Genomic DNA, 16496 nt, shown 5'->3' with positions numbered 1-16496 from the left:
GCATTTTAAATGTCATCTGGCTGAACAATCCCTGTTTGTGATGTTTAAAGTTTTTGGGGGTTCTCGGGATCTTCATCAGGTACGTATTCACCCTCAAACTGATTAATCAGCCCAGAAAGCTCTGGCTCCGGAACCATTCAGCGGCTCAATACATCCACCAGGTCTATAGGAAGGGCGACGAACTTGTTTTTGGTCGTGGCAATGACCCAATGCGACTTATTGAGGAACTGGTCCTTGGTGGAATGAATCAATGATTTCATGTCCCTGGTGTGAACAGGTACCCATCTGGAGTAATTCCCATGATCCAGAGCAAAGAGCAGGTGAGTAAGCTCCTCAAGCACTTCATCCTACAATGAAAAATTCTTCTGCCAGTGATCTCTCACAAAAATATGTGTTTCATATTTCATTATCATGCTCCAGCACAGGAAGGTGGGGCTCTTCTTCTGCATATCATTCAGCCAGGCCTCTTTGCGTTCTGGATCTTCAGAACCATCTGTACCTGTCGTAAGCAATTGTACTAAAACATGCTTACTAAATATACTAAATAATGCTAAAAATGCAACTAAACATTGGCACTTTACCTTGTACAATAAAGAATAGTAAATCTACAAGAAAGATCCCGTTAATTGGCGGCCATATTGGATTTTCTTGATCAAAGAGAAGTGTGGGTAAAATAAGAAGTGGCTCCCAGGCTAAAATACATAGTTATGTCCCAAGGAAACTTCGTGCCAAATTTCAAGCTTTTATCCGCCATGTCACGATAATTTTGTTAAGTCTCCCTGCTATATTTGTAAATACCGCTATCACGTTTTTACTCTATTACTCAACCTGCAGTGGCAGGTATAATGATGAATGTGAATATTACATACGAACATAAGAATGGAGGACGCTGCAGTGGGTCTATTGGCTCATACTGAGCAGTCCTATTTCCACCTAACCCCTATCGTTCATATATCTGTCCAACCTATATTTGAAGCTACCCAGCGTGCTTGGGTTAATGATGATGTTTGGTAACTTGTTCCACTTATCCACTCCTCTATTTCCAAACCAGTGTTTACCTATCTCGCGCCTAAATCTAAATTTGCCTAATTTAAAACCATTGCTACGAGTTCGCTCCTGTTTGGATAATTTGAGTACCTTTGTTTTAACACCTTTGTTTAACCCTGACTTCCATTTATACACCTCACTCATATCGCCCCTCACTCTACTTCTCTCGAGGGAGGGAAAATTCAGATGCTTTAATCTGTTTCTATATTCAAGGTTCCTCATGCCCGGGATTAGTCTTGTCATTCTCCTCTGTATTCTTTCTAAGTATTCGATATCCGTTCTGTAGTACGGTGACCAAAAGTTAACTGCATAATCCAAGTAGGCAGCAATCAAACAGGGAGGCACTACCAGAGTTGGAGCAATTAAACCTTTTTAACACAGTTACAAATACAAATACTTGCCTAAATTTTTAATTACAATTACAATTACATTTCAAATTTTCCAATACATTTTAATTACAATTTGAAAATCAAAAGTTCTATTATAATTACAATTACAATTACAAGCTTTTACATGCTAGCTCACACTTTTAAAAGAAAACCGTCATGCTGTCTAATTATAAGGGCTAAATCCGTATCGATGATTATGTTTCACTTAAAACTTTTGTGAAGAAACCAGACAGGCATTTTTTTTTTTTACGAGAATTAGCCCAGCCGGGCACAGGTCAAACGACCCACAACGGGGCCTTGGGGGCGAAAAAAAAAAGAACAGAAAGAAATTGAAAATAGAGAAGAACAAGGTTATACTGTGTTAATCTACACCACGAAGATGTCGGAAAACCAGTTTTTTAAAGTGAGACAGATTGTATAAGTATGCAAACACAGAAGAAGGCAGAGCATTCCACAGTTTGGCTGTGTGAGGAAAGAAGGAGGTACTATAACGGGTTATTTTCGTGTGACCGACATCCACAGAGAAACGGTGGGCACCGCGGGCAAGACGAGTGTTACGAGCCCAGGGCCTTGCCGGCTGTACACAGGATGCCAAATCCACCGAACATTGCCCGTTAAAGTACCTGTAAAAGAGAGAGAGTGAAGCAACATTGCGGCGAAGAGAAAGGGAAGAGTGATTGTCGACTAAAGGAGGAGAGTTAATAGACGAAATGCCTTTGATTCTACCCTATATAACAGTTGGACAGAAGAAGAGCCACCCCAGATATGAGAGCAGTACTCCAAGTCAGGACAAATGAATCCCTTATATACTTGGAGCAACTGCTCAGGAGTGAAGTAGCTACGGCATCTGTACAGCATTCCCAACTTTTGGGAGGCAGCTTTAGCTATATTAAGGATGTGTGATTTCCAGGACATATTGGAGGAACTGGTGAGGCCTAACATATATATTTCAGAAATTGGCAGGATGATAGCGTCCTGAAATGTAATTAGTGGGAGATCGTCTAATTTACAAAGTGTAATTAGTAAATATTGAGTTTTATTACTATTGAACCTAACCAAGTTTCTACCTCCCCATTCAGAGATGTTGCACAGATCCGCATTTATAGAATTAGGAGGAAGGGGAAAATGTGAAGAAGAGTGAAGAGTAGAATCATCAGCGTAAGAATAGATAGCATTAGTTGTAGTGTGAAGTAAATCATTGATAAAAAGAAGGAAGAGAGTAGGTGACAGAACAGAACCCTGTGGGACACCACTATTGGTAGAGACAGAGCGAAAGATCGATCCCTCGACAACAACTGCCATGGATCGGTTCTCAGGGAAGCTAGAGATTAGAAAACAAAGTGCGGGAGAGAAACCAAAAGAGGGAAGTTTAGATAGCAAAGACGTGCCATACCCTGTCAAATGCTTTGGAGATGTCGAGGGCCACGACAAAAGTTTCCCCAGAATCCCTAAGAGAGGATGACCAAAGATGGGTGCAATAAGAGAGAAGATCACCAGTAGACCTCGCCTGGCGAAAGCCATACTGGTGATCCGACAACATAAGAACATAAGAACATAAGAATGGAGGAAACTGCAGCGGGCCTATTGCCCCATACTGGGCAGTCCCGTTTACACCCAACCCCTATTGCTCATATGAGCACCCAACCTATGTTTGAAACAATTCAGCGTATTCGAGTTAATGATGATATTTGGTAACTTGTTCCATTCATCCACTACTCTGTTTCCAAACCAGTGTTTACCTATTTCACGCCTAAATCTAAATTTGTCTAATTTAAAACCATTGTTACGAGTTCGCTTCTGGTTGGATAGTTTGAGTACCTTTGTAATGTCCCCTTTGTTTAGCCCTGCCTTCCACTTATACATCTCTATCAGGTCGCCCCTCGCTCTACGTCTCTCAAGGGAGTGCAAATTAAGATGCTTTAACCTGTCTCTATACTCAAGGTTCCTAATGCGCGGGATTAGTCTTGTCATTCTCCTCTGAATTCTTTCCAAGGATTCTATATCCATTCTGTAATACGGTGACCAGAACTGAACTGCGTAATCCAGGTGTGGTCTCACAAGAGCAAGATACAGTTTTATGATGACCTCGCTAGTCTTGTAACTAACACTCCTTTGTATGAACCCAAGTACTTTATTAGCCTTGTTACGAGCAAAAACACATTGTTTACTTGGCTTAAGGTTCCTACTTATCATTACTCCTAAATCTCTCTCGCAGTCGGATTTCTTATGGCATCGTTGTTCATCTGGTATCTGGTTTCCCTGTTTACATCTCCTATACTGAGTACTTTACATTTGTCCACGTTGAATTTCATCTGCCATTTTTCAGACCATTCGAAAAATTTGTTTAGATCTTCCTGTAGTTTTGCCGAGTCCTCGTCAGATTTGATAACACGTCCTATTTTAGTGTCATCAGCAAATTTACTTATGTTGCTGTCTATGCCGATATCTATGTCGTTTATGTATATAATAAATAATAATGGTCCAAGTACTGAGCCTTGGGGAACTCCACTTGTGAAGTTGCTCCAATGGGACTTAGTGCCGTTAATGCTCACTCGCTGTTTCCTGTCCTGTAACCACGCCCTAATCCATTTAAGGATGTCACCTTTGATGCCATGAGCTTCTACCTTTCTAATTAGTCTTTCGTGGGGGACTCTGTCGAAGGCTTTGCTAAAGTCGAGATATACCACATCATAATTGTGCCCCTCGTCCACCGATTCGAAAACTGATGAAAAGAATGTTAATAGATTAGTTAGGCAAGAACGTCCGCTTGTGAAGCCATGCTGGGAATCATTGATCAATCCGTGCTTCTCCAGGTGATTTCGAATAGAGTTTGAAATGATTGCTGCCAGTAATTTGCCTACTATTGAAGTTAGACTGATTGGGCGGTAGTTAGAGGATAGTGATCTATCCCCCTTCTTGAAAATCGGTATTACATTCGCTATCCTCCAGGATTCTGGTACTACACCTGTTTTTAATGACATGTTAAACAACTTTGCTAAGGGCATACTAAGCTCTTCCTTACATTCCTTTAATACTCTGACAAATATCTCATCGGGACCAGGTGACTTATTAGGCTTTAGTTTGTCTATTTGCTTACTAACATCGTTACTAGTCACTACTATCTCACTTAATTTGTTTTCTTCACTATCTCTGAATAGAGTCGGTGCCTCAGGTATCATGTTTAAATTTTCGGTGGTGAAAACTGTTGAAAAATATTTATTCAAATTATTGCTCATTTCTCCGTCGTTATCAGTGAGCTCGCCGAAGTCTGACCATATTGGTCCAATCTTTTCTCGTGTTTTAGTTTGATACATTTGGTAGAATCCTTTGGGGTTTGTCTTCGCCTCCAATGCTATCCTTACCTCATTATTCCTCTTTGCTTTCCTTATCTCGGTTTTAACCCTACTCGCCAATACCCTATAATAGTCCCGGAGATGAATTTCGCCACGATTTATCCTTCTACCTATAGCCTTCCTTTGGCCAATGATGTTCTTTAAATAATTATTTATCCATTTAGGGTCATTGTTGTCTGATCTGAGTTTTTTGTGTGGTATGTTCTGCCTTTGTGCATTAAGTAACTCACTATTTAAATTGTCGTGAAACTCGGCAATCTCAGATCTCGTTATCAGGTCGGTGTCATCTGTCAGGTTCACAGCCAAGAGCGACACCCCCTCTCTCAGCTGCCTCTTTAAACTGTCAAAGTTTGCCCTTCTGAAATCTGGTACTTTAGTGGAATTTTCCTTACGTCTGCCCTGAAAATCTAACTGGAATCGAATTTCTTTGTGATCGCTGTTTGCAAGTTCGTTCCCTACCTCGACATTGCTAATTAGGTTTTCTCTGTTCGACAGAACTAAGTCCAGAGAAAGGGATGAAGTGAGGGCAATGGGGCGATAATGAGAGGGATTAGAATGGTCAACCTTCTTCGTGATGGGCTGAACCAAGGTATGCTTCCAAGAAGAAGGAAAAGTTTGGGTTTTGTGGCAGTGGTGAAAGAGGCGAGGAATCACAAGGGCCAGAGCTTCAGCACACTCCTTCAGAACACCAGGGGGTATTCCGTCCGGTCCATGAGCCTTACTCACGTCCAACCTGGATAACACACCGGCAACCCTGCGAGTGGAGATTGTAGGAAAGTGCATAGGTTCAGTAGGAGGAGCAGGGGTAGGAGGGATAGAGTGGGAATCGTCTAAGGTGGAATTAGAGGAGAATAAGGTGCCAAAGAGATTGGCTTTGTCATGGGGAGAGTTGGCTATAGAGTTATCAGGTCGGAAGAGAGGAGGAAAAGAAGGAGTGCAGAAGTTGTTATAGATGTTTTTGGTTAAGGACCAGAAGGATTTACTAGAGGAAGAATTAGTCAGGACAGCGGGCTTTCTTTTTATAAAATTCCGCTTGGCCCTACGAAGAATAACCTTACAACGATTCCTAAAAGTAATGAAAGAGGTGTGGGTAAAAGGAGAAGAGATAGTTTCATAGCTCGATATGGCCGATCTCTCACCCTACATGCAAGAGAGCAGGAGCGATCAAACCGTGATTGTAATGTGAAAGTTTTGGTATAAGATTGGATAAATGCACTTACACCACCCTGTATAACCCCAGCAATGCTGTCAACATATACCGAGGCGTCCCTAGTTGAAAAGCAACATTCATCCCAAGGAAAGTCGGTGAAGAATTCTTGCAAGGCTTGTCAGCTTCCCCTCCGATAGTGCCATAGTTGACGTTTAGAGGGGTTGGGGGAGGTGGTCGTGCCCAGTTTAATTTTATAGAAATAAGGTTGTGATCAGAAGACCCTAAGGGGGCAGAAATTGAGTATGAATATTGCGAGGGGTCAGAAATAATACAAAGATCAAGAATGTTAGCAAGTTGATCGTGTCGATCAGGAACGCGTGTAGGGTGTTTTATTATTTGTTACAAATCATTAAATAAGGAAAAAGAGAGTGCCTCAGCTCCACCTGGGTAGAGGATCTCAGTGTTGGGGTGTGTGGATAGCAACGACTCATGGCAAGAAGTGAGATAGTCAAAGAGTTCTAAATAGATGGTAGAGTTGGGAGAACAGTATAGGAAACAAAGAAAAATAGTCACAGTAGGTAGAGATATTTTGAGCCAGATGACATCATAAAGGGAAGATTCAATATCCGTGAGTCGAGCAGTAGGTGTACGTGTGTTGCAGTAGGTACATAACCTCCCTTAGAACGGAAGGAGGTACAAAGGTTGTAGTTAGAGACTTGAAAAGGTTTGGGTGAAGTTGCTTTGGACAGTTGAAATTAGTAAGATGTCGGGGGAAGAGGTTAATAGATGATGCTTTACAGAAGGAAAATTGGATCTCAGGCCGCGAATGTTGGAAAAATGAAGTGTGAAAAAAGCCGATGCTCCAGCAACCGCGGTGGCGTCAGTTGAGGCCCCAGTAACTTGATGATGATCAGGTCAGCCCTGGGATCCACAACCTTCTCGACCAGTGGAACCCATCCGAGAAGGCCCCGCTTCAATATTAATATCAACTGACATAGGAGAATAAAATCGAATGAATAAAACAGATCAGGAATGTGTACGGTTATATTTGTGGTGTTGTCAATAGTAAGAGAGACAGTTGAGACCCTGCAATTGTGTGTAAATGAGGCAGAAAGATAGATTAGCTACCTGGGACTTAGTCACAATTTTCGTAATGCCATATGACAGCAGGGTCTACCATTAGACAACACATTATACTTCTAATATCTTCCCAGGCGGTAGTACCTCCCTGTTTGGTAACTGCCTACTACCTACTACCTATTAGATTCCAGTGCAGACCATGTATACTGCAAGTTACACATAATATTTACAAAGCTCGGAGTTTTTCAAATAATTCACCATTACATTTTATCATTAACAATGACCGGAAAGAAGGGACAGCAAGTTGGGCCCTGTTGGCTGTGAAATAATTTCCAGCAATGCTGAAAACTTGCTATTCTACGTCTCACTACTGTAGTCTTTTAAAATTAGTTTGAAGACACTTGTGAACCTTTCTGTAGCTTGCTTTACGCTCTTGCACAAACTACCAACACAATATTGTCTGATGCACACACTTCAGGTCTGATTACCCTTTATGATTCCTGTCCATGACGCTTACAGTAGTGTAAGTTGCCGGGCCGCTCGCTTGCTTACTCAGTCTCACGGATCACAGTGCATTTGAACAGTCAATTTCAACTGGACTATATAAAAATTTTTACATGCATATACATGTTATATAACATAGTACAACCACATATAGAAAGAAATACCTTTGATGGGGATTTCAAACTGGGTTAGAAGGGAGGGTGGAGGGACTGTTGACAACAAACCGACAAAATGATCGACCTCACTTGACTCCCTAAATTTTCGCTTGATATTGCCAGAAGCGTTACCTACATTGTGTATTTACAAAGTGCTTACCATTCAACGCTTACAGTACAAATCGAGGAGTGCAAACATGAGGTAAAATAACCAAAACTTACCAAATAATTTATGACTTTATTGTAAGATTTAAAAAGGACAAACAAGAAAGGAACAGATATTACACTCTATTCCTACGTTTCTATGGTTGTCACAGGCTTTATTTACCTATATTCACTGGAAGTGATCGTATTTTATTCCCAGAATTGGCTTATAATCCAAGAAAATAGGAAAATAAGGTGCACCTTAGCTTGGGATTCAAATTTTTCATGCTCGTAAATCGTGGAGCAAGGTCAATATTGACCTTGAGCAAGAGTTAACGTTTTGTACCGCTGACAACGTTTTGAAGGCGCAAGTTGGTACACCTGACTATACTACGATGATGTAGTAACAACAAACGACGGTCGGGAATCACCATGGCCATTCTTGAAAAATCACTAAATTTTTCTTCCATTGTATTACGACCGTCGGGGTACCACAGCATGGTGTACACCACGGCACTTCTTGCATGTGGCCCAAAAAGCTGTGTTTCCAACATGATTCTACTATTGGCAGGTGTACTTAGAGCTATTTCTTTGTCGCCGCCGAGAGTTGAACAACTGTGTACTAACACGTGGGAGAGGGTGTCATCACTAACATGTGGCCACTCTAACACACTGGGAGGGTGTACACTTTTTTAACTTGAGTAATAAAAACTGTCCCAAAGAAATGGGAATTAATTTGTATTCTTGACGGTCGAAATACACAAATTGACGCAGAAAAGTCTCTCTTTTTTTTTCTCCTGACATTTGCCCTTCTGTGCACTGAGTGGGAAGCAAAATATAAAAAGAATGTTAAGAAAGGAAACTGACAGTCTAGAGTGAAAGATCAAACTCCACTAAGTTCATGATAATCGAACTTGAAGTGAACAAATGGCAAACATTTTTATTTGGTTTGAAAAAAGAAATCAATGTATCTCTTCCCGATGGGGGACAAAATAAATGTCATTTAGAGAATTTTTGGTCGTTAAATCACTTCATTAATTTTACAAATTTTTTTGCTCATAAATAATTTAAAAAAAAGTTTAATGATTTGAGAAGCAAATCTGTATTTAATGTTTTATTTGTTATAAGTATAATGTTGCGATTATGTTTAACGCCACTTGTATGCTTAATGTATACTAATAATAATATAGAAATTATAATAGGTTCTTTATATGAATAAACACTGACAGTGATACACACTAGACTAACATCAACTCCTTACTCGAAGTTTAAATAAACTCACTCTGATATTTTAATAAGTAAACATAATGGATGATTTCTCCCAAACTAGTTTCATGGATGATTTTTATTTAATTTTTTTGAGAAACAGTTCTTGGGAAAGCTATGAGGGTTATATCACTAAACATAATAAATACTAGGTAGCGCCGATATAAACTTTATCTTTTGATTGATAATTATAATTATACTTATTTTTTTTATTGGCAGGTGAATTTTGGTGGAGAGCGACACCCCTTCAGGAAGACCCAGACCTCCTTAGTAAGGTGAGCTCTTAAGTTTGTTGTTAACATGAATGTTGGTTTAGTGATTTTTCTCCTTGCTATCATCCATAGGCGAATATTCACCTATCTCATTTACCTGGCCAGCTGGCCACCACAACTATAGAGGCGACCAAAAAGGGGAAGGAGGCCCATGTAGGATTCCCGCATTGTTCCTGATAGCTTTGTCCAGGGCTAATATGAAGTTCGGTACTTTTCTTGCCTCCATGGCTTCAGCTGGCAGACTGTTCCCTGGTCTACCATCCTCTACATGAATTACCTCCTTTTATCAGTTCTGCATGGCGGCAACTTGGTAAGCTTTAAGTTGTGCCTACTTATATTTGTGACGTTTGACATATCGAAAATTTTCTCTGAGTTTAAATATTCTACCCCTTTTAAGGTTTTGAATGTCTTGGTGAATTCCTCCATCATGCTTTCTTGGACGAGTTGGTATTTCTAGGGATAACCGTGGTATTATGCCGTTTATAGTTGTGTACTATGAACGATCATCCAGTGATGATAAGATGAGCTCAAGGGTTGCTCAAGAGGTCAATGTGAGATCAGAATGGTAGTCTGCAGAACCTCTTTATGTGTGGTAAACTTTAGTGCGGGAGGGACGGCGGCACCATCTTTCCGGTGCTTGTGCTTTTCTACTGTAGTGTGTAACCAATTAATTATGATAGTTTTTCTTTTCTGTCGTGCAGTACTTCTCAAGCGTCACGTTGGGGGTGATGGTCTACCAGTGGGAGTGTCGATTTGGTACTCTATTAGGTTAGTCTTGAGTTCAACCTTATACCTCAGCTGATGCCCACCAGAACTAAGTTTACCATTCTTTACGTTGAATTGAATTGAATTGAAACAGTTTATTTAGTCAGAAAAACACAGATACAAAGTGGATAATAATAACAATCTTAACATGGCTGAGCCAGTTGAGAACTTGAGCTCTCTTTTAGGCACCTGGTATATACTATACAGTTATCTAAAGGAAGTATTATGTAACATTTAGTAACATCTGGAATAGTACAATAGCATGGTGGTAATAACAACATCTCATAATGTTACCACGGTTATCACTTCAATATTTATTTATTTAATTTATTTATTTATTTTTTATTTATTTATAATTTTTTGTATTTATATTATAAGTATATACATAAATTATAGTGGAATAAAAAAAAATAAGTATAATGGAGGAGCAGTACATCATGGGTTGTACAGTAATAAGGTTGAACAAGGGGACAGAGCTGTCAGGATTATGTCTAGTTGGCAATTTTGTTTGTTGCAATGGTAATTTCTTATCTATTTATATGATAATTTCCAATTAAACGGTTTTGATGGTGCAATAAAAGCAGGTAATGTAAATATAGTAGGTATTACAAGAAATATTAATACTTAGACAATAGATATTTTTTAAGAGATGATTTAAAGGAAGGGAGCGTAGTCTTTGCTCAGTTGGGTGGGGGTAAGTTGTTCCACACCTTCACACCCTGATATTTTCTTGAGGTCTGGGACTGAGAGGAGCGCATGTGTGGGGGTGGTCTTAGTAGCTCTGGGTGCCTTAAGTTGAATCTCTGATTATTCCGGAACTGGAATAATTATTGTCAAGCAAGTGATTGATAGATTTGTTAACAAAGAGGGCACAGCCTTAGGTGTTAATAACTTCAGATTTTAACATTTTCAATTTAGCAAATTTTTCTTTTGTGTTATCCGTTTTTTTCAAGTCGTCCTTGTCCGTACAACTCTCTTTTGTGCAGTAACCAAAGATTGTGTTTTTGAAGAGCCAGAGGCCCCCCATAGCGTGTGACAGTGCATCAGGTGTTGGTAAAAGAGATCATGATAGATTTCTTTCATTGCTGTGAGAGTGAGTGACTCTCGAGTGTGATACATGATACCGCACTGTTTATTGACTTTACTGTGAATGGTTTGTATGTGGTTTCTCTAGTTAAGTTTCTCATCAACAATAACTCAGAGGAATTTAGTATTTTGTTTGCGTTTAAGGACTGTATTACAAGGTACAGGGGATCCAAGTCTGATGGTAAGTTTTTCCTTTTTGTGAAAGATCGTGTAGTGGGTTTTCTCGAGGTTTAAGGTCAGTGTATTACGTATTACTCAGGTCCTGACTTTAATCAATTCAATGTTCATAGTTCTCATCAAGGAATGGAGGTCTGAGCTGCTGGCATAGAGATTACTATCGTCTGCAAATAAGTTATATTTTATGAGTGTGCTGGCGTGGACTATGTAGTTTATGTATGACAAAAAAAGTACTGGACCGAGAATGAAACCTTGGGTGACTTCATACAGGATTGGAGAGGAGTCAGATTGGTGATTAGTATAGCAGATATGAGGCAAACCAATTGTGGGACAGGTGCCTAACGCCGTAATGTTCAAGCTTTGAAAGAAGGATGGTATGGTTGATAGTATCGTAGGCTTTACCGACTGTGAACCGACTGTCATCAAAGGAATTTAAGATGCCATTAGTAAAGGATAGCAGAGCACTCTCAGTCGACCTTCTAGCTCTAAATCCAAGCTGGGAGTCTGTAAAGATGTTATTAGCATTGCAGAAGGCATTTAGTCTACTACATGCTAGCTTCTCCAGTATCTTACTCAAGGCTGGGAGGACAAATATGGGGCGGTAATTCTTGAAGAGACCTTTGTCCCCAGATTTTTTATATGTCGGGTGAACTTTAGCAATTTTCAGTTAATCAGGAAAGACACCACTAGTGAAGGAGGAGTTACACATGTGTAGGAGAACAGGTAGTAATAAGTGGGCTACTTTCTTAATGATGCTCATTGGTATATTGTCTTCGCCTGCTGCTGCATCTTTGGACATTTTTATGATGGCCAGTAATTCATCTGCTGAGACAGGGGATAAGAACAGCTCATTTTGCTGTCTGTTTTGCAGGTAGGCTCTAAATTCCTCATGGTGATCAGGGATGCTCTCTGCAAGATTTTTGCCAACATTAATAAAATATTCATTGAAGTAGTTGGCAATGAAGGAGGGTTCTGTTACAACCGAATCATTTATCGTAAAAGCTGAGTGGGTGGCCGAAGGCTGAGTGTTCCTGTTCTGAATAGAATTTATGACATTCCAGGTTTTCTTACCGTCGCCTGATGCTGACTGGAGCTTATTTGTATAATAGCTACGTCTGGCATTTCTAACTGCTTGAGTTACTCTATTTATGATACTTCGGTAAGCATCACCGAAAGTTATGGGTCTTTTGCAAATTTCCTTTGGAATTTGTGTTTTTCTTTTATCATTATTTTAATTTCGCTTGTGATATAGGGTTTGGAAATAGATACAGTTTTCCCTGACTTAGTCTTGAGCGGGAACAATTTATCAAAGCAAGCATTGAAGATGCAAGAGAAGTTGCAGCTGTTCACGTTAGGGTTGTCGGAGGCATAGACAAGATCCCAGTTAGCATTCATTCGGTTGTTTTCAAAAAGGAGCATGTTGTTGGTGCAGTAGTCTCTGTATTGTATTGAGACTCTACTAAACCTTTTAGGTCTTGTGGCTGTTTTATACATGGCAAAAACTGGGAAGTGATCTGAGATATTGTTATAAATAATTCCTCTTGCAAGATTGTAAGGAGTGTTGTTAGTCCAGATATGATATATCACAGTGGCAGAGGTGGCAGTTACTCAAGTGGGTTTGGTTATAGTGTTGAAGAAGAGTTTAGAATGACAGGTAGCAAGAAGGTCTAATACTGAGGTGTCGGTTTCTGATTTTAATAGATCAAGGTTGAAATCTCCTGCAATATAGCAACGTTTCCTCTCCGAACTTATGATAGTGATAAGCTCCGAAAATTTATCAAGAAAATTCCTTACATTAGTGTGGGGTCTTCTGTAGATTACTCCTACGAGGATATTTCGTGTGTCGTTACGTAATTCAATGAAAACACTCTCCATGTACTCCTCCTGGACCTTTAAAACATCTTTTACAGAAGTGTTATACTTGATATCAACATATAGGGCGACGCCACCACTGTGTCGTGACGTGTTGACGCAGTTTCTATTATAATTAGGAAGGTTATACAAATGTTCAATATCGTTAGTGAGTTTGGTCTCACAGAACCCAAGTACATCAAATTTGTGGGCAATAGAAGATATACACTGATCTAAAAAGGTGTCTAGATGAAGGGGAATACTGCTGATGTTATGGCTAATCAAGGAGAAGGAATGAGGTAGTAGAAGACTAGAACTAATCTCGGGAGAGTCAGGAAAGTAATAGTTACAGTTGGGGTTGGTGTAACCCAGTGAGTTTTGTAGAAAGGCATCAGGATCGATATGAGGGAGTATTGTGTCGACACCATGGGTAAAGGGGGTGTAACATATACGATCTAGAACATTGATACTGATTAAGGAACAGTAAAAACTTAGGGTCACTGAGGTGTGAAAAAGGAAGATCTATGAAAATTATAATAGTTGGGGGGATAGCGTACTCACAAGTGTTACAACCAACAGAATTAGGATGACCGGTTTAACGTACTTGTGCCGAAATAATATTGGCCTCAATGCAACTGTAGTTAGTGTCCTCCTGTCTTCCAAGCAGACTCGGATGATGGATTAGAGACTACACTGTTGGAAACTCTTAGGTACTTTGAGATGTTGCCTGTATGTGCCTTGATGTCTAAAACAAGGTAGGGAGGATAACTGGCAGATAGACGAGCAGCTTTGCTAATAATTTCAACTCCCTTCTGCTAAATACACAGGTGCAGCCTCCCACACTTCCACCTGCTACAGTAAGCGTTGTCAATCATCGTCTCAGAGAGTTGTGAACCGCGGGAGTATGAACCCGCGCCCAAAGCATTTGCTCGTGACGTGGAGTGGGTGACCTGGGGGCCTCTGGGAGAAGAGGTTTACTGACTGGGGGGGGGGTATCAAGAGGGTAGGAGTGGAGGTGGGCTAAAGTAACAGCCAACGCTCCTGACGACAATATCCAATTGGTAACTGGCAGCAGCTCTTCTCTGAAGAGCCAATAACGACTTGACCCAGACCGTACCTCGACCTCGCCAACCAGAACAGCTTTTAGAACCGAATTAATTGATCGAACGACCTCGACCGTCCCTAAATAAAGCCCCCACACAACTCAAGACAAGAGTGTACACATCCTCACGAACGCTTAGGATTGCCAACAATAGCTGTTTTTCCTACGGGTAGTGTGATGACCCCACACTCCTGCCCTAGGGCAGCTATTTCCTGGCTTTCCTGACGTGGCTGGAGGGCTTTTGCTCCATCTTAAGATTTCTTATTATTTACCCTGGCTGAGGTACCTGCATTTTTTTTCATTTTTTTTTAAGCATTCGTGCCGGAACCGCTCCAGTGGCGCACACCTCACACCTGTATGGGATTGTGTGTGGCCATTGGGGGTCGGGGAAAAACAGGCCGAGCCCATAGTGACGACTGTGATCGTACAGTCAACCACTGTGCGGGGGTTTTCTTTGATAAAACACAGCAGGGTCTCCAATAATCTTCTCCGTGTAAAAATGGCAGTTAACCTAAGAAAAAAGTAAAAGACAAAAATAAACCCGTTGATAGATCATTTGTGATCACCCTAGCATATGTTGAGCTAGGTGTGCCCTTCATTAGGGTGTTTAACCAGAATGGGGGATTTAATGTCATTTGTCGCAATGAAAACGATGCAGACAAACTGCTTACCAAGAAAGCAAAACAAATCTTTGCCAGGAATGGACTTAGTGTGGTCATACCCCCTGAGCTAAGGCCAGGAGATCAGTTTTCGTAAGGAAACTTGATCCTCAAATAGGTGGGGAAACGGCAGAATTCTTGAAGACAGTTAAGTACTGGTACTAAATTGTACTTACTTCACTACTGTACACCTCTGCCTTCATGTAACTTATATATTTTTCATGTTGTTAGTGTATCCATTATCATTACTAGTATATTTGTTTCCTGTTGTCCGTAAGACGTCATAAGATATCTGCTGTTGAACAATAACAACCACATTAAAGTCAATGTTCTTCCAGTGCCGTCCGCCAAATTTCCACATATTTGTGCTTCATATAACAAACTAAGAAGACACCAGTACTAAGTTAAACTGACATGAGATTGGCTATCGTAACGCCTGCGTGTGCTGACCACGGGAGATGGAGTCCCCTATAATTATTAATAGCCTAATATAATTTGTGGAGTGTTATCGGCTGCAAGATGATTGTAATACAATTATAAGTTTGGAGAGGCGGGTGTATGTATAGCACGGTGACGCCGATGAAGAGAAAGGGAACAAGAGGGAGAGAAGGTGAGGGGGAAGGTGAACAAGAGGGAGAGAAGGTGAGGGGGAAGGTGAACAAGAGGGAGAGAAGGTGAGGAGGAAGGTGAACAAGAGGGAGAGAAGGTGAGGAGGAAGGTGAACAAGAGGGAGAGAAGGTGAGGAGGAAGGTGAACAAGAGGGAGAGAAGGTGAGGAGGAAGGTGGAGAGAAGGTAGGGGAAAGGTGAACAAGAGGGAGAGAAGGTATGGGGGGAAGGTGAACAAGAGGGAGAGAAGGTGAGGGGGAAGGTGAACAAGAGGGAAAAGAAGGTGAGGGGGAAAGAACAAGAGGGAGAGAAGGTAAGGGGAAGGTGAACAAGAGGAGGAAGGTGGGGGAAGGAACAAGAGGGAGGAAGGGGAAGGTGAACAAGGAAAGGAAGAAGGTGAGGGGGAAGGTGAACAAGAGGAGAGAAGGTAAGGGGAAGGTGAATAGAGGGGAGAGAAGGTGAGGGGGAAGGTGAACAAGAGGGAGAGAAGGTGAGGGGAAAAGGTGAACAAGAGGGGAGAGAAGGTGAGGGGGAAGGTAAACAAGAGGGGAGAGAAGGTGAGGGGGAAGGTAAACAAGAGGGAGAGAAGGTGAGGGGAAGGTGAACAAGAGGGAGAAGGTAAGGGGAAGGTGAACAAGAGGGAGAGAAGGTGAGGGGAAAGGTGAACAAGAGGGAGAGAAGGTAAGTGGGGGAAGGTGAACAAGAGGGGAGGAAGGAAGGGGAAGGTGAACAAGAGAAAGAAGAGGAGAGAAGGTAAGGGGAAGGTGAACAAGAGGGAAAGAAGGTGAGGGGAAGGTGAACAAGAGGGAGAGAAGGTAAGGGGAAGGTGAACAAGAGGGAAAGAGGTGAGGGGGAAGGTGAACAAGAGGGAGAGAAGGTAAGGGGGAAG

The sequence above is a fragment of the Homarus americanus genome, unplaced genomic scaffold (genome assembly GCF_018991925.1).
Source record: "Homarus americanus isolate GMGI-L3 unplaced genomic scaffold, GMGI_Hamer_2.0 scaffold36970, whole genome shotgun sequence".
NCBI lineage: Eukaryota > Metazoa > Arthropoda > Malacostraca > Decapoda > Nephropidae > Homarus > Homarus americanus.
This window is presented reverse-complemented; position numbering follows the sequence as displayed.